Source organism: Lynx canadensis, chromosome A1 (genome assembly GCF_007474595.2).
Source record: "Lynx canadensis isolate LIC74 chromosome A1, mLynCan4.pri.v2, whole genome shotgun sequence".
Taxonomy (NCBI): domain Eukaryota; kingdom Metazoa; phylum Chordata; class Mammalia; order Carnivora; family Felidae; genus Lynx; species Lynx canadensis.
Window position 1 is genome coordinate 97,057,069 of NC_044303.2, and position 14,798 is coordinate 97,071,866.

The window sequence follows — 14,798 nt, forward strand, 5'->3', positions numbered from 1 at the left end:
ACATAGTGGACTTTCTCCTCACATACATTCTCTTCCTTTGAATTCTGTGACATCACACCCCACTGGTTTCCTTCGCTTCTGACTCATCATTCCTTCTTGGTCTTCTCTAATTGCTTCTCTTCCATCTAACCCGCCAATATTGGGATTTTTATCTAACTTTTAAATGTCAGGTGTTTTTAGGCTCTTTTCTATTTAAATCCTCCACTTGTTAAATGACTAAGTACATGTTTTGCAGATAAAATGTTTGAGGTAAAGTCATATCAACTTGTATATAATACAATGACACCTAATCTGAAGCCTGCAGCTCAGACAGCTCCTCTGAATGTCACACCTTTATGTCCAACCGCACAATTGATATCTTGGGCAGATATTTCACAGGCCCTTGATTTCATTCAAATAAAATCCAACACATGATATTTCTTCAAAAAGTAGTCCTTGCTGGTTGTATTATACAGTCAATGGCAGTCACCAGAGGTCCAGAGACCAGGTTATGATTCCAACAGACGTGGGATCTAGTCTTATCTCAGACACCTAACTCAGTTCCATAGCAACTAGCTACTTAACCTCTCTAGCTTCAGAAAATATTTTTGTATTATTAACTGGATGAACAAATCAAGAATCAGCACCCAAGTTCATCTTTCCTTTCATTCTTTCTAATTTCCTGATTACCACTGGTATTTCTCCAGTATGGTTTTTTTTCCAGTCATATCTGTTCTTGTGGACAAAACTCTGTTTTATAGAATTACTTGAACATCAGACTCCCTCTTGTCTTATTCAAGTCTGGTTTTAGAAACGATGGCATCAGGTGCCTGGGTGGCTCAACTGGTTAAGCATATGACTCTTGATCTCAGGGTCATGAGTTCAAGCCCTGCAGTGTGCATGACACCTACTTTAAAAAAGAAAGAAACAATGCCATTTTCTTTGTTAATGGTTTCCATGTTCCATGCCTCCAAACCCTTGAGTTTCTCATCTAACATTTTCCAAAATACTCCTCTACACCAAGGTTTCTCAAACATTTTATCTACAACACATGTCCTAGTTATTTAACAAAAATCCCTATCACTAACTCTGGGTAAACTTTAAGTGTTATGATTTTAAGTTATAAAAATAAAGCCTATGTTGAAATTGGCATTTTCATTCATTTCTGATCAGTCATAAGGAAAATATCACTTCTAATCTCACACCAAGATCTCAACATAATGCCAGAAATAAATAGGGAGATTAGGTATAGATTAAGTAATAGGTACAGGTTGAGTTGATTTATATTTTTAGTCTTATAAGTCAAGCATAACGGCGGTAAACTTCCATAGTTTTAAAAAGTTAAACACTGACCCAAAAATTATGAAGAAATTTCACATCAAACACTACCTTTAATGGGCCTCCAGAATGTAAATTGGCAACCAAAGCATATTAAAATGTTTTAATTTGGAAGGTTCTTGCAAATAGATTTTTGTTTGCTACATTGTATTTGGCCCTGGAAAGTAATTTTGTGGCAGCATTTAGATATTGATGTAAAACATAATCATGACACATTATCAATCTTTTTCTCTGATGAGAGAAGAAAATCATCAAGCACTGAATAAGAATCAAACTCATAGTATGAGCCAAAATGCTCTACAATACAGTCTTATTTTAAATCATGGAATACTTTGATTCAGCAAGACAAAGTCATGATCTATATGCTTTTACGCACTAAGTTTAGCCTTTTCAAGATTCAAACATATCATCATTTGAATAAACCTTGAAATTATTGGCCATAACATGTTTCAAGAAAAATATTTTTATCATCTTTGTTTTAAAAACTGGTGAGTGTATACCTGTTTTTCACCGACAGCTGGAAGACTCCAGTAAAAAAATCAGTCTCATACAAGCTGTTCAATCAAACACACTGAAAAGAAGAATAAACACTCACAATAATGTGGTTGTTTTTGTAATTGTAAAGAGAAACTGTTTCCAATCAAACATTTTCTGTGACTAAAGCTGTTGGTTCCTGGCATTCAAAGCAATCTACCCACTAACGCCATTCCTTCCTGTACAAGTAGCACATGCTCTCCCATGCCTATCTCAGAACACTTTTTCGAGTCTGCAGTACAACTCAATTAACAATTAACATTTTTTTAACAATTTTTTATTACCATTATTAACAATTTTTTTTAATTTATCTGCTAGCATTATATTTAGTGATGACCAACAGAGAGAGTCATTGAGCACTTTTCTTTCGCAAATGGACTGCATCTTTGCAGAGAATGTGTTCATGTCAAGCACATCACTGGTTTTGTCCAACTGAAATTGCTAAGTATTTAGTAAGTGTGTGATGGCAACTGCCTTTGTAAATCATATATCCTTGATATTAGGCAACGCTCTACAATATTACTTGACTCAAAAATTGTAACCTGCAAATTTTCTTTTCTTTCTCAACTTTAATTATGCTAGTTTATCATCTTTCTGGCAATAGCACGACGTACTTTTTCTTTTTTTGAGGAATGTAGGATCAAAAAAATCCCACAGTAAATGTTGTGTCTTCCTGACTTAATAACATGATTCAAGAATTTCCTATGTCATGTAAATTTTTTCTATTTCCCAAAGATTTTGGAGTTTCTCCAGCTTTCCAGCTCATTAATTTTTTCCCCCTTTTCCTTCCCTTTCTTGGCCCCGAAGTTTGTGGTTGCTGTGCTGTGACAACTTGGAGATCCCAGCAGTTCTCTGAATAAACATAATTTTATTCTGATTCCTATTTTAGAAGAATCTAGATTGATTTGATTGACTGATTTGTCAGCACTTTGAAAAGAGCATAATAAACGGAGTTTGTTTGTATGTGACAGAATTCTAGAAATAGATCGTAGATCCTATAAAATTGTACTTCAATGTATCCATCTGAATATTCAATGTACCTTTTACATGTAGTTTTCTTTTTTGGCCACTCAGGTGAATGTGTCAGATGATATAGTATGTGTAGCACACACAAGATTATAAGAAAATAACTGAATTTCTGAAAATCTAAGAATCTTCTATTTCAAAGCTGTGAAATATGTACAAATAAAAGTATCTCTTTCTTTTTTTTTTTTCTCTGTAAATATCAAATCACTTGACAGGCCAATGAGCATTACCAGATATTCAAGAATCATACATTCACAAAAAGTTTGTTCCATACTTTAATGTATATGTTACTGAAAAAGTATACCATGGTCAAATATCTTTGGAAAAGTCTCAGCTAAACTAAGTCTACCAGGTTGATTTCCTGAGACTCTCCAAAAGCAAAGATTTAGCATGTGACACTGCCTGAGCTTAGCACAGAGCCTTTTTTCCCTTCTTTTGGAAGTTTCCTTGGGAACATGGTTTGGGAACAAATTTCTCCTTTGTTCCTTCCCTCCCAGCTGGAGTTAATTGATTAGTGGGTTTAATGAGTCCAAGCAGGTCTCATTTATGGCTGAGATTTATGCCCCCAGAAAACTGCTCAGCTCCTGGATAAGCATGTTAATTTACCTTTTTCTGGAGTCCCAGTTCAAAAGGTATTAACCATTGTTATTTCCCAAGAGTTACAACTGTGGTTATTCTACTTAGCAATGTGCATGTGTTTCTTGCATCATTAGGATTTCACCTGGCCTAGTATTTTGTATCTTCCAGTAAAGGTACAGCTTAATTTTGTAGGCTCGCAGGCCTTTCCATAGCTCCTACCCTAGTGAATTTTCTTTCCTTCTCTTTTTCTGTTTTGTCACATTTATCCACTTGCCAATTTCTTCATCCTGACACGGATACTCCTCCATCTTCAGAGAATTTTTTTTCTTCCCATCTCCCTTTTTGAACAATTTCTTCCATCTTGTCTGAACATGTTCAGCACTTAAGCAGCAAATCTTAATTCAAGAGAAAAAGAAGTCATTGTTTTAAAATCAGGATGGATTATGTTGTTGTTGTTGTTGTTATAATTAATTGTGGTACTTAGAGGATAGTGTGACGTAGTGGAAAGGTGAGAACCTTCTGGGTTCAAATCCTACAAACTACCAGTAAGTGAATTGTATTCAAGCTTCTTATCCTTACTGAACCTTAATTTTCTCATCTGTGAAAGAGGTATAATAACACCCAAATATAGCTTTGTGATATAGAATATACTGGAAAATAACACATATATTACCCTCATACTTTTCCTTTGGGCAGTGAGTATTTGTGCAACAACCCAGACAAACTGCTGTGATCTCATCCAAGCAAGAAGGTTAAACCAGATGGCACTAAAGACCCTTCAATTGCTAAGGAATGTTCCTTAGGAATGTTCCTTTCACCTCCTTCCATAGGAATCCAGCCACATGGCATTGCACATATTTGGGAACTGCAGAAAGGTAAAAACACTGTATGTACCTTGGAGGTCAATGAGACAACTTCCTGGGTACCCCAGCTTGGTGTCTCATGATGAATTACAGCCTTCATGGGCTTCTCTAAAAATTCCTCTTTTGGTCACAGAAACAGTTTACTTTTATTTCTCCTTACTTCTCCTAGGCCACATATGCTTCCCTGATACCCAGGGATTTCCAGAAATCTTATGAATCATTCACACATTCCGGCAAGAGAGTGTGGTCACTAGTTTCTATGAATATTGGTCTAAGATATTGTGGGCACCATTTACTATATATGATAAGTGGCTCTTCTGTTTCCAACCAACGGAGTTTTACACCCTTCAACAGACTTCTTTCAACAGTAGGTTTCTACTGTTCTCCCTTCATTATAGTATTAAGAATGAAAGATATATACACAAATCATTGAAATAAAACTTAATTTCATTAGGGTTTTGGATATAAATTTTCTTTTCTTTGGAACCTCTTTCAATGGAACGCATAAATGTAAATCTAAGAGTGCATTTATTGCTACACTCTTCTCTAAAACTGCTGCCCAAAATGATGACTCTTTAGTGTAAAGTAACTGCAATGTTCTCTAATATCCCACATGATAGTGATTGGCTGTTCAATACTGCCTGGAAAATTACATGGAAAATTAAGCCAATCCAACCAGCTAAGACATATTAATGTAACATTATATGTCTGACAAACTTACTCAAGCTAAAAATAATTAGCATTAAATCAATAAATTCTAGCTATTTACATAATTGCCCCACTCTTTTAGAAATCTGCTTCGCCACTCCCTTCTCGCTTTTCTTTCCACTACACATATCACAGTTAATAGTTTTTTAATTAACTTACCAGCAGACAATGTTTCTAAAAAGGGTTGGAAACTACGTCTTATTAAATGATAACTAACATGTCCACATACCTTCCATGTTCATGTGGATTTACATGTGTGCCATCCTGTTAGGGCACTTTGACAGTCATTCCTACCTAATAATCAAAGAAGCTCATGTATAAACAGACTGGACAACTTGCCCAAGATCACCCAGATAATAAAAAGTGGAAGTGAAATAAAAGCCTGGGCCATCTGATTCCAATGTCTATATTTAGACCTGTCCTTCAATGTATTACAGCATAGCCATAAAAATTAACATGTAGAAGTGAAGTGTTTTTCACTTGTTTCTCTTCCTTCAGGTCTCTATTGCCAAAATGCTTTTAAAGATTCTACAAGAAATACAACCCCCAAAAGGACTTTAAGAAATATAACCCTCTGTTTTTGAAGAAGCTGTTTTTATTTATCATGTCTTTATCTCCATCAATCTCTGACTGACTAAGCATGGTCATTCTTTCACGTGGAGAAAGTTACTATGTGTATGATAGTTATTTGCAAAGACCCACCCCCACCCCCACACAGCCCAGAATATCTTCTGCACTATTCTATCTTTATGTGACATAGAATCTTGTGGAACGCAGCCGACCTAAGACATGGGTCACCTGTCTACTATCAGGTAAGGTTTCACTGAAAGAAGGCAACAGACATCAGCTAGCGAAATGGGTAAGATCTCCAAACTTTTTTGTGTGTGTTCATGGATGGCAGGCAGGGATGCTAAGTATTATTTGGAGGCTAGAGGAAGGAGAAAAGATAGCCTTAAAGAATTAAAATGAAATACTCAGTACAAAGGCCCCTACTTCATTATTGGCCTGGAGGTCAGCCGCTCTAAATCGAGTTAATTTTACAGAGCATTAACGCTATTAAGTGACCGTGAGAAATCTTGCGGCTGTTTGCCCTCTAACCTCCAGACCACCAAACTCACTAATTCAATATCCCTAGCTCTCTTATTGACCCCAGTCTTTCTGTGCAAAGTGTGGGACCTAATACCCAGAGGCCTTGGATACTAGTGAAAATCTTTGTAAGAGGTCAATGTATCTTTGATAAAAGAAAGTACCCAGGATAATCCATGTTTATACCCTGTGCTTAAAAAAAAAAAAAAAAAAAAAATCCCAGAGCTTTGCACATGCTCTCTAATGGACTAGCGTACATTACGATTTCAGCTATGTTTGGATCTTGAAGTATTGCACAAATTCAAGAATTCAAGGTTTTATTCCTCCTCTCCCCCCGCCTTTTTTTTTCTCTTTTTTTAGCAACTGATATGTGACAAATGATGACATTTTCAGCATGAAATTTGCTATTGGGGTTTCCATATTTCTTTATGATTTGTTATCAGGCTTTGCCATCCTTCAAGCCATAAATAAAAATGCAACTTTCATCTGCATTTCAAACTAAGGTGAAAGTACAAAAATTAAACATTTTCATTTTTTTCTGAGTATCATTCACTCTCTGTGTGCTCCAAAAACAGCGAGACATACTTCCCACTGCCTTTCTTCCAGAATGATTTCTTGGAAAGGCCATAAGAATAACTTATTATTAGCACATCCACAATTTACAGCTCTACCTACCTATTCAGCATTGAAATAGAGTTCACGTTCAGCTTGAAAAAGCAGGACAAAAGAGTGTTCTAACTGCGTCAGCTACAATCAAACAAGTAAAATAAAATACACCCACCCCCTCTCAACATATATGGAAAACAAAATCTTAATTTCCACTAGAATCTGGTGACTCCAATGATTGAAAAATAAGGATTCAGTAAGAACAAAATCACATGAATATTTATTTAATATGCCACGGCTTATCCAAAGGGAAAATGGGCCAAAGGAAAAACACTTTTAAAAATTAATGAAAACCTAAACTGTTTCCACATAAGAAAGCATATCTTCCTGGCCTGAACATGGCTACCATACTGTGTGTATCTATCTGTGTACTGTGTGCTATGTGTTTGTGGATGTGGATGGGATCATCTGTGAGATTTTCTTCGTTGGAATTTAATTTTAGAAAAAGCAATCAGATCCTGCTGGGTAGCTAAATGAATCAACCTGTCTAAACTTTTTTTTTTTTTTAACAAGAACTCTATCTGCATTCCTGCATCTTGAAACTATTGCAGAAACACACACCAAAAAAAAATTTAAATTATTCCCTGGTAGACTATAAAGGTTGCTGTTAATAATGCTCATCTGAACTTAAGGCTTCAAGCAGTGCACGCCTGTCAAAGAAAGGAAAAAGAAGGGGGAAGCGAGAATTCGATCAGCACAAGGAAGTGCACTTTAAGCTTCAACAGGTACAAACTGCAGATGGGAAAAAGATCGTTAGCAAAATAAATTATGTTGTGCCCTCCTGTAATTTTTCACAGTCTGTGTGGCAAAGATTTGACTGCTGACACTGTCAACATACTCCCCGCATCTGTAGTCATTCACTGTGACCTGGTGGGTAGAGCAGCCTTTCCAAATAACCAAACACCAGATCCTGCATAATGCAAAACGCCTTCTGCTATCCCCAGTGTACAATGGAATTAGAAAAACGGAATTGGTCCAACTGCTGCATTTATTTAACAAGGTAGTTATACAGAGAGCAAGCGTTTAGGAAGTCTTTCTTATTTTCAAAGTTCTGGCTCAGTTTACACCAAAACAAACTCTCCACAGCTCCTCCGGGAAAACATTCCACAAATGATATTCCTCCCTGAACCCCCCCCCACCAAGCACGCTGCGCACGCACACACACACACACACACACACACACACACACATGCATCCCTACCCCTCCTTTTCTCCACAAATGAAACAGTCTAAGCAGCTTGGTGTTTTCCTTCTTATTCAAAGTAACAACCAGACGAGCAAGGCCATTTTCTCGGGGAAAATAGAGCCAAGGTACAAGCATTTGGGAACAGCCTGCAACCCCAAAGAGGCATAGTCTATAAAAAAAAATATGTGTTTTGAACCCTGCCTATCTATGAGTAGATCATTCTGAGTAATATTGCCCTTTGGAGCTCGAGAGACAAAACCACAAATATCACGCTTAGAAGACAGAATCTCTAGACTCAAACTGAAAAATGGTGTTTATGAGTATGTCTATTGCCAGAAAGATGTGCAGGCCCAGCACAGTCCCCAGGGAATGAAGCAAAACAACAACAACAACAAAATCAAATACAAGGATCTGAAGTGAAGGTCATTCATTAACTCTCATGATGATCGGGAGAAGCCCTTTGAGTAACAGGTTGTCTCTAAAGCGCAGTTGGAGGACGCTTTCCGAAGCATTCAGGTGCCCCCTCTTGTTGGTAAATGATGAAGCAAATCAGGGTTAGAGTTAAGTTTCTGCAAGATTAAATATGAAGAGAATGGCAAACCCACAAGAAGAAGCCTAGTCTCCAGTTGTGAGACCAGTATCCAGTTGTGAATGTCCCGTCCTTCATGGCACTCAAATTCAGAACCACAAGAGAGCTGAGCGGGTTAGATTCACTATGACCTTCCTAAGGACGGTGTGACCAAAAATTGGAAAATTCACGATGGAACTAGCACTGTGCTTTGTACAAAATAATGATTCAAATAAATATGGTAAGGATGATGATTCTGGCCAAATATATACTGCCTTAAAGAAGGAGAGATTCAAAACCATTTGAACGGTGGGACATTTCTAACCAAAAACAAGACTGACAGAATACTGACCATGAAATAGATTCTTTCGCTCAGCCACTCAAACCTACCTTCAAATGTGAGGCAATGAAATGGGAACATTACTCACCCGGGTGTCCAGCACAAAGTAACGCTGTGAACAGAAGGACTCTGAGAGTAGCTGAAGTCAGAGGGTTCTCTGTTTGCCATTACCTCAGCTGATTTGAACAAAAGTGCGTTGTCTTAAAGCGTCCGGTCTCCGGGGAGTGACTGGATTGTACCTTACTTTCTTATTCATTTAACCAGTCACATATGAGAACCCTAGAAAAACAGTGACGTCCCCTCTGCTACACTACATCAAGCAGCCACATGTTGTCCCAGTGTAGACAGACTGTCACATCCACTGCAAGAGCTGTCATAGGATGGAAAAGTTATCTGACTATCTGACAGCAAGACAGCACTTTTGGGGAGAAGAGCACAGGGTCAAAGCCCCTGCCTAGAGTTCAAACATTTTACTGTTAGAATAACAATTCTGACTGAACTGTCAGTATTCTGAATATATTGTCCTTACCTCCAGTTTTTTCAGTAAGTGGCAAGTCATTTCTGGAGCTGACACAGAGACCCAGTTTTCTAAGAAGTTTCTTCTTCCATCAACAATCTTTTCTTTTTCAGAAAAGAGTTACAGATAACTGAAATATCTGCATCAACAATATTCTTTTTTTTAATTTTTAAATGTTTATTTAATTTTGAGAGAGAGAGAGAGAGAACATGAGCAAGGGAGGGGGATAGAGAGAGGGAGACAGAAAATCCAAACAGAATCTGCACTGTCAGCACAGAGCCTGACACGAGGCTTGAACCCACAAACCTTAAGATCATGACCTGAGACGAAGTTGGACGCTTACCTGACTGAGCCACCCAGGTGTCCTTGGATCAACAGTATTCTTAATAATAAGTTTATAAGGAAGGAGAAAAAAATCCCACCTGGTAACCTAATTTCCAGATTTAATTAAGAATTCTGAGGTTTGGGGGTGCCTGGGTGGTTCAGGTGATTAAGCATCTGACTTGGGCTCAGGTCATGATCTCATGATTCCTGAGTTCGAGCCCAGCATCGGGCTCTGTACTGACAGCTCAGAGCCTGGAGCCTGCTTCCGATTCTGTGTCTCCCTCTGTGTCTGCCGTTCCCCCTCTTGAACTCTCCCTCTCTCCAAAAATAAACAATGTTAAAAAAAAATTTTTTTAAAGAATACTGAGGTTTGAATGCCCATGTCTGGATCAAAGCTCAAATAAATACCACTTTGGTTTAGCCACAGAAGAATGGACACTTTATAAGTTGCAAAAAGATATAAATGAAATGAAATCCACCAAATGAAATTACACCTTTTTTATGTCAAGACAGTTTTAGTTTATCTTTTTTTGTTTTTTCAACAGATTAGGCCAAAGCTAGAGAAACTGAAATATAAAGCTTGGAAACATTATAAGAAAAGTATCTGATGTAAACCAAAGAAGAAATAGAGAAAGTGAATAAAATTAAATAGACTGCACCTTGCAAATGATACACAAAATATATAAAGGAGTTGATATCGAAAATACATAAAGAACTCCTATAACTCAGTATCAGAAAAGCAAGTAGTTTGATTAAAAAATGGGCAGAGAACCTGAAGAGACATTGCACAAAAGAAGACCTACAAATGGGCCATGGTACATGAAAAAATGCTCGACATCACTAATTACCACAGAAATGCAATCAAAACCATAATGAGATGTTACCTCACACCTGGCAGAATGGCTAGTATCAAAAAGACAAGAGGGGCAGTGGGGTGGCTCAGTTAGTTAAACATCTGACTCTAGATTTCAGCTCAGGTCATGATCTCATGGTTCCTCAGTTCGAGCCCCACATTAGACTGTTGCTGACAGCACAGAGCCTGCTTGGGATTCTCTGTCTCCTTTCTCTCTCTGCCCCTCCCTCACTCACACTCCCTGTCTCTCAAAAATAAATAAATAAACATGAAAAAAGATAAATAAGTATTGGCAAGGATGTGAAGAAAAGGGAGCTCTCATGTGTTGTTGTTTTGGGGAATACAACTGGTACAGTCACTATGGAAATCAGTACGGAGATTCGTCAAAAAACTACAAATAGAATTAACGTATAATCAAGAAATTCCACTTCTGAGTATTTATTAAAAAAATGGAAATATTAATTCAAAAAGATATATGCACCCTTAGTTTCACTATAGCATTAGAATAGCAAAGACATACCAGGGCCTGGGTGGCTCAGCCGGGTAAGCATCCAACTTCAGCTCAGGTCGTGATCTCGCAGTATATGCCCTGCACTGGGCTCCGGGCTGATAGCTCAGAGCCTGGAGCCTTCTTTGGATTCTGTCTCTTCCCCTCTCACATTCTGTCTGTGTGTCTGTCTGTCTCTCTCTCTCAAAAATAAATAACCATTAAAAAATTTTTTTAAAAATAATAGCCAAGATGTAGAAGCAACTAAATATCCATCGGTAGATGAATGGATAAAGAAAATGTGGTATATATACACATACACAATGAAATATTACTCAGACATGAAAAGGAATGACACCTTGTCATTTGCAACATCATGGATGGAACTTGAGGGTATTATGCGAAGTGAAATAAGGCATACAGAGATAGACAAATATCATATGATTTCACTATATGTGGTATCTAAAAAACAGAACAAACAGATAAAGAAAACAACTGAAAGAGACTCAAAGACACAGAGAACAATCTGGTGGGTGCCAGAGGGGAAGAAGGGAAAGGGGGATGGATGAAATAGGGTAAGAGAATTAAAAGGTACATACTTCCACTTAAAAGATTAATAAGAAAAAAGAATGCATTGTACATCACAGGGAATACAGTTCACGATAGGTAATGACTTTGTGTGGTGACAGATGGCAGCTAGATTTATTGTGGTAATCACTTCCTAATGTATATAAATGCTGAATCACTGTGGTGCGCACTTAAAATTAATATAATATTGTACATGAAGTACACTTTAATAAAAAAAATAGACTTCACCGTTTTTCTTACTCCTGATGAAGGCACTTGCACTCTCATTAGTGTTTAAGAGAGGAAGTGTATATTTATCATGCACTTAATAATGTTATTGTTCACATAAATTAGCATGGGATTGTTATAAAATTTAGGGTTCATACAAAGATCCATTGCTGGGACACCTGGGTGGCTCAGTCGGTTAAGCGTCCAGCTTCAGCTCAGGTCACGATCTTGCAGTTAGTGAGTTCGAGCTCCACATCTGGCTCAACGCTGATGGGGAGGAGCCTGCTTGACATTCTCCCTGTCTTCTCTCTCTCTCTGCCCCTTCCTGATCACGCTTTCTCTCTCTCTCTCTCTCAAAATAAATAAACAAAAACTTTAAAATAAAAAATAAACACAAACACCCGTTGCCATAAAAGCAGCCAACGCTAATCACAGCAAATACAATTATAAGCCCAGTCAACATTTTCCCATTAGGATTTTCTCAAATAATTTTTTTTTAATCTAACATCCTAAATAGGATCTGGACACTTGGGTTTTGTTTGTTTGTTTGTTTTGGTTTTGGGCCTTTGTTGTGATAGGATTATATAGCATTTTGATCTGTGTAACAACATTTTGATATCTACAAGGTCCAAAACATTGTGCTAAGTATCAGGGGTGAGTTAGGGAGTGGATTATGTCTTTCAGCAATGTGCACGGCTGTGGCAGAATCTACTTGAATGGGCTGAGAAGGGACACAAGGTGGGACAGGAAGGAAGTGAGATAACAAGAGGAAGGAAGTGTACTGAATGCAGAATTTGCTGGTAGCAACAGAGCATTTGAGTTGCTTTCAGATCCTGTGTCACACTGCTGCCCCAGTCTGAGACCTTCTATATTGACTGGGTGGAGTAGCCGTGCTGTAGGGATCAGCCCTACTGGATACCCCTCTGGCCTGCTACCTGTCTCCAGGACAGATCTGGAATGGGGGGAGTAGGGATTTGATTGTCTTTCCTCATGCACCTTAAGCAGATGGAAATGGATTAAACGCAATCCTTGCATAGCCCTCCTTTATGTACTTATTTATCTGTGTATTTCCATGATGGCTTTAAGTCCCACTTTGGGACCCATGTAAGTTTTAGAAACGATAAAATTAGAGGCCCTGAGAGGAAAATCAGTGTCCAACAGGAACAATGATAGTACCAACCAGAACTAAGAGTTGTCAAATTCAGTAAATAAAAAAATACAGGATGCCCTGTTACACAATAAATGATAACTTTAAAAAAAAAAATTTTAGTATAAATATGTCCCAAGGGGCGCCTGGGTGGCGCAGTCGGTTAAGCGTCCGACTTCAGCCAGGTCACGATCTCGCGGTCCGTGAGTTCGAGCCCCGCGTCAGGCTCTGGGCTGATGGCTCGGAGCCTGGAGCCTGTTTCTGATGCTGTGTCTCCCTCTCTCTCTGCCCCTCCCCCGTTCATGCTCTGTCTCTCTCTGTCCCAAAAATAAAATAAACGTTGAAAAAAAAAAAAATATGTCCCATGCAATATTTTGTAAATACTCACATTAAAAAAATTCACTGTTGGGGCGCCTGGGTGGCTTGGTCGGTTAAGCGTCCGACTTCGGCTCAGGTCACGATCTCGCGGTCGGTGGGTTCGAGCCCCGCGTCGGGCTCTGTGCTGACAGCTCAGAGCCTGGAGCCTGTTTCAGATTCTGTGTCTCCCTCTCTCTGTGACCCTCCCCTGTTCATGCTCTGTCTCTCTCTGTCTCAAAATTAAATAAACGTTAAAAAAAAAAAATTAAAAAAAAAATTTACTGTTCATCTGAAATTCAAATAAAACTAGGTGTCCTCTATTTATCTGGCAACCCTAGTTCAGGGTTTCAGAAAGCATAAAAGAGCAACACATTATTTATCTCTCGCTGTTTCCCAGTGTTTTTATATATGAAGCATGAAAGAATTGCCTTCTTTATATTCACCAACCTAATTATGTCAAACATAGAATGATCCAAGAATATCCAAAGCACGAAAGAGAAGTAGAAATTTAGACAAAGTTAAACATTTTTCCATTCCTAAACATTGTTCTCATGTAACTAAAAATAGGATTCTTACCACAGTTCAAAATCAATATTGAAAAAAAAAAATAGCCTACCATTCTCATAAACATACCTTTAGGATTTGGCTTTGAGATTCCGAATCTGCTCAAATTTAAGTTAAGTGATTCTTGAAACTGTTTACTAAATTTGAAACACACACATATATGAAATACATGGCCTATACAACAAAAATTAATCGAGATAATTAATTAATTGATAACTGAAAAAATTAATTCCAAGGCCTATACAACAAAAATTAATCAAGAGATACTTACTTTCATTACCCTTAAAGTCAAATCCAATCAATCATTAGTTCTAAGACTTGTACCCCCAAAGTCACCTTGGGGAAATTATAGAGATGAATAAATATAGATACTCTTGATATTATGTCCAAAGAGCTAAGACCCCAATAGCCAAACTGAAGCCCTTTCCATTTAGGGGAAGAAGAAAAAAGTTTAAAAAAAAAATCTAAGAAATGAAAAACAACATTTCTGCATGAAGTAAAAATGTCATGAAAAAAAATCCCCAATCTTATATCCACAACATGCCAAGACCAAGAGACTCTTTTTACAGATAATATCTACTCTCTAAGCAAAGTAGCCCACACCTTGCCTGATTTACTACCTAAAACAAAACTAAAAAGGGACAAATGGCACAATCTAGATCTCCAAATGTCAGAATGACAGATGTTATTTCTCTCTTTCAGAGGACAAATCATCGATGAAGAGAATAACAAAATTTCAAAGGCATCCTAGCATGGTATCCTGGAAGAAAAATAAAGTGAAACAGTAAATCCTATCTTGAATAAGAGCCTGTATCACACCATCAACATGAGATACAAAGTGAAGCCATTGGGACATCCAAACAGAAAATGGAGAAGAGAAT

General features: G+C 37.7%; 1 long non-coding RNA gene across 5 annotated transcripts in view; it reads right to left on the reverse strand.

Moving 5' to 3' along the window:
• LOC115514827 overlaps positions 1-9,076 on the reverse strand; it is a 74,963-nt gene extending 65,887 nt beyond the window's left edge. For all 5 annotated transcript variants that reach the window (XR_003969092.1, XR_003969093.1, XR_003969094.1 and 2 more), the window contains exons 1-3: positions 8,962-9,076; positions 3,676-3,851; positions 1,818-1,888 (exon numbers count right to left, since the gene is read on the reverse strand). This is a non-coding gene — a long non-coding RNA (uncharacterized LOC115514827). The remainder of the gene's footprint in view (positions 1-1,817; positions 1,889-3,675; positions 3,852-8,961) is intronic.
• Positions 9,077-14,798: the final 5,722 nt, after the last annotated feature.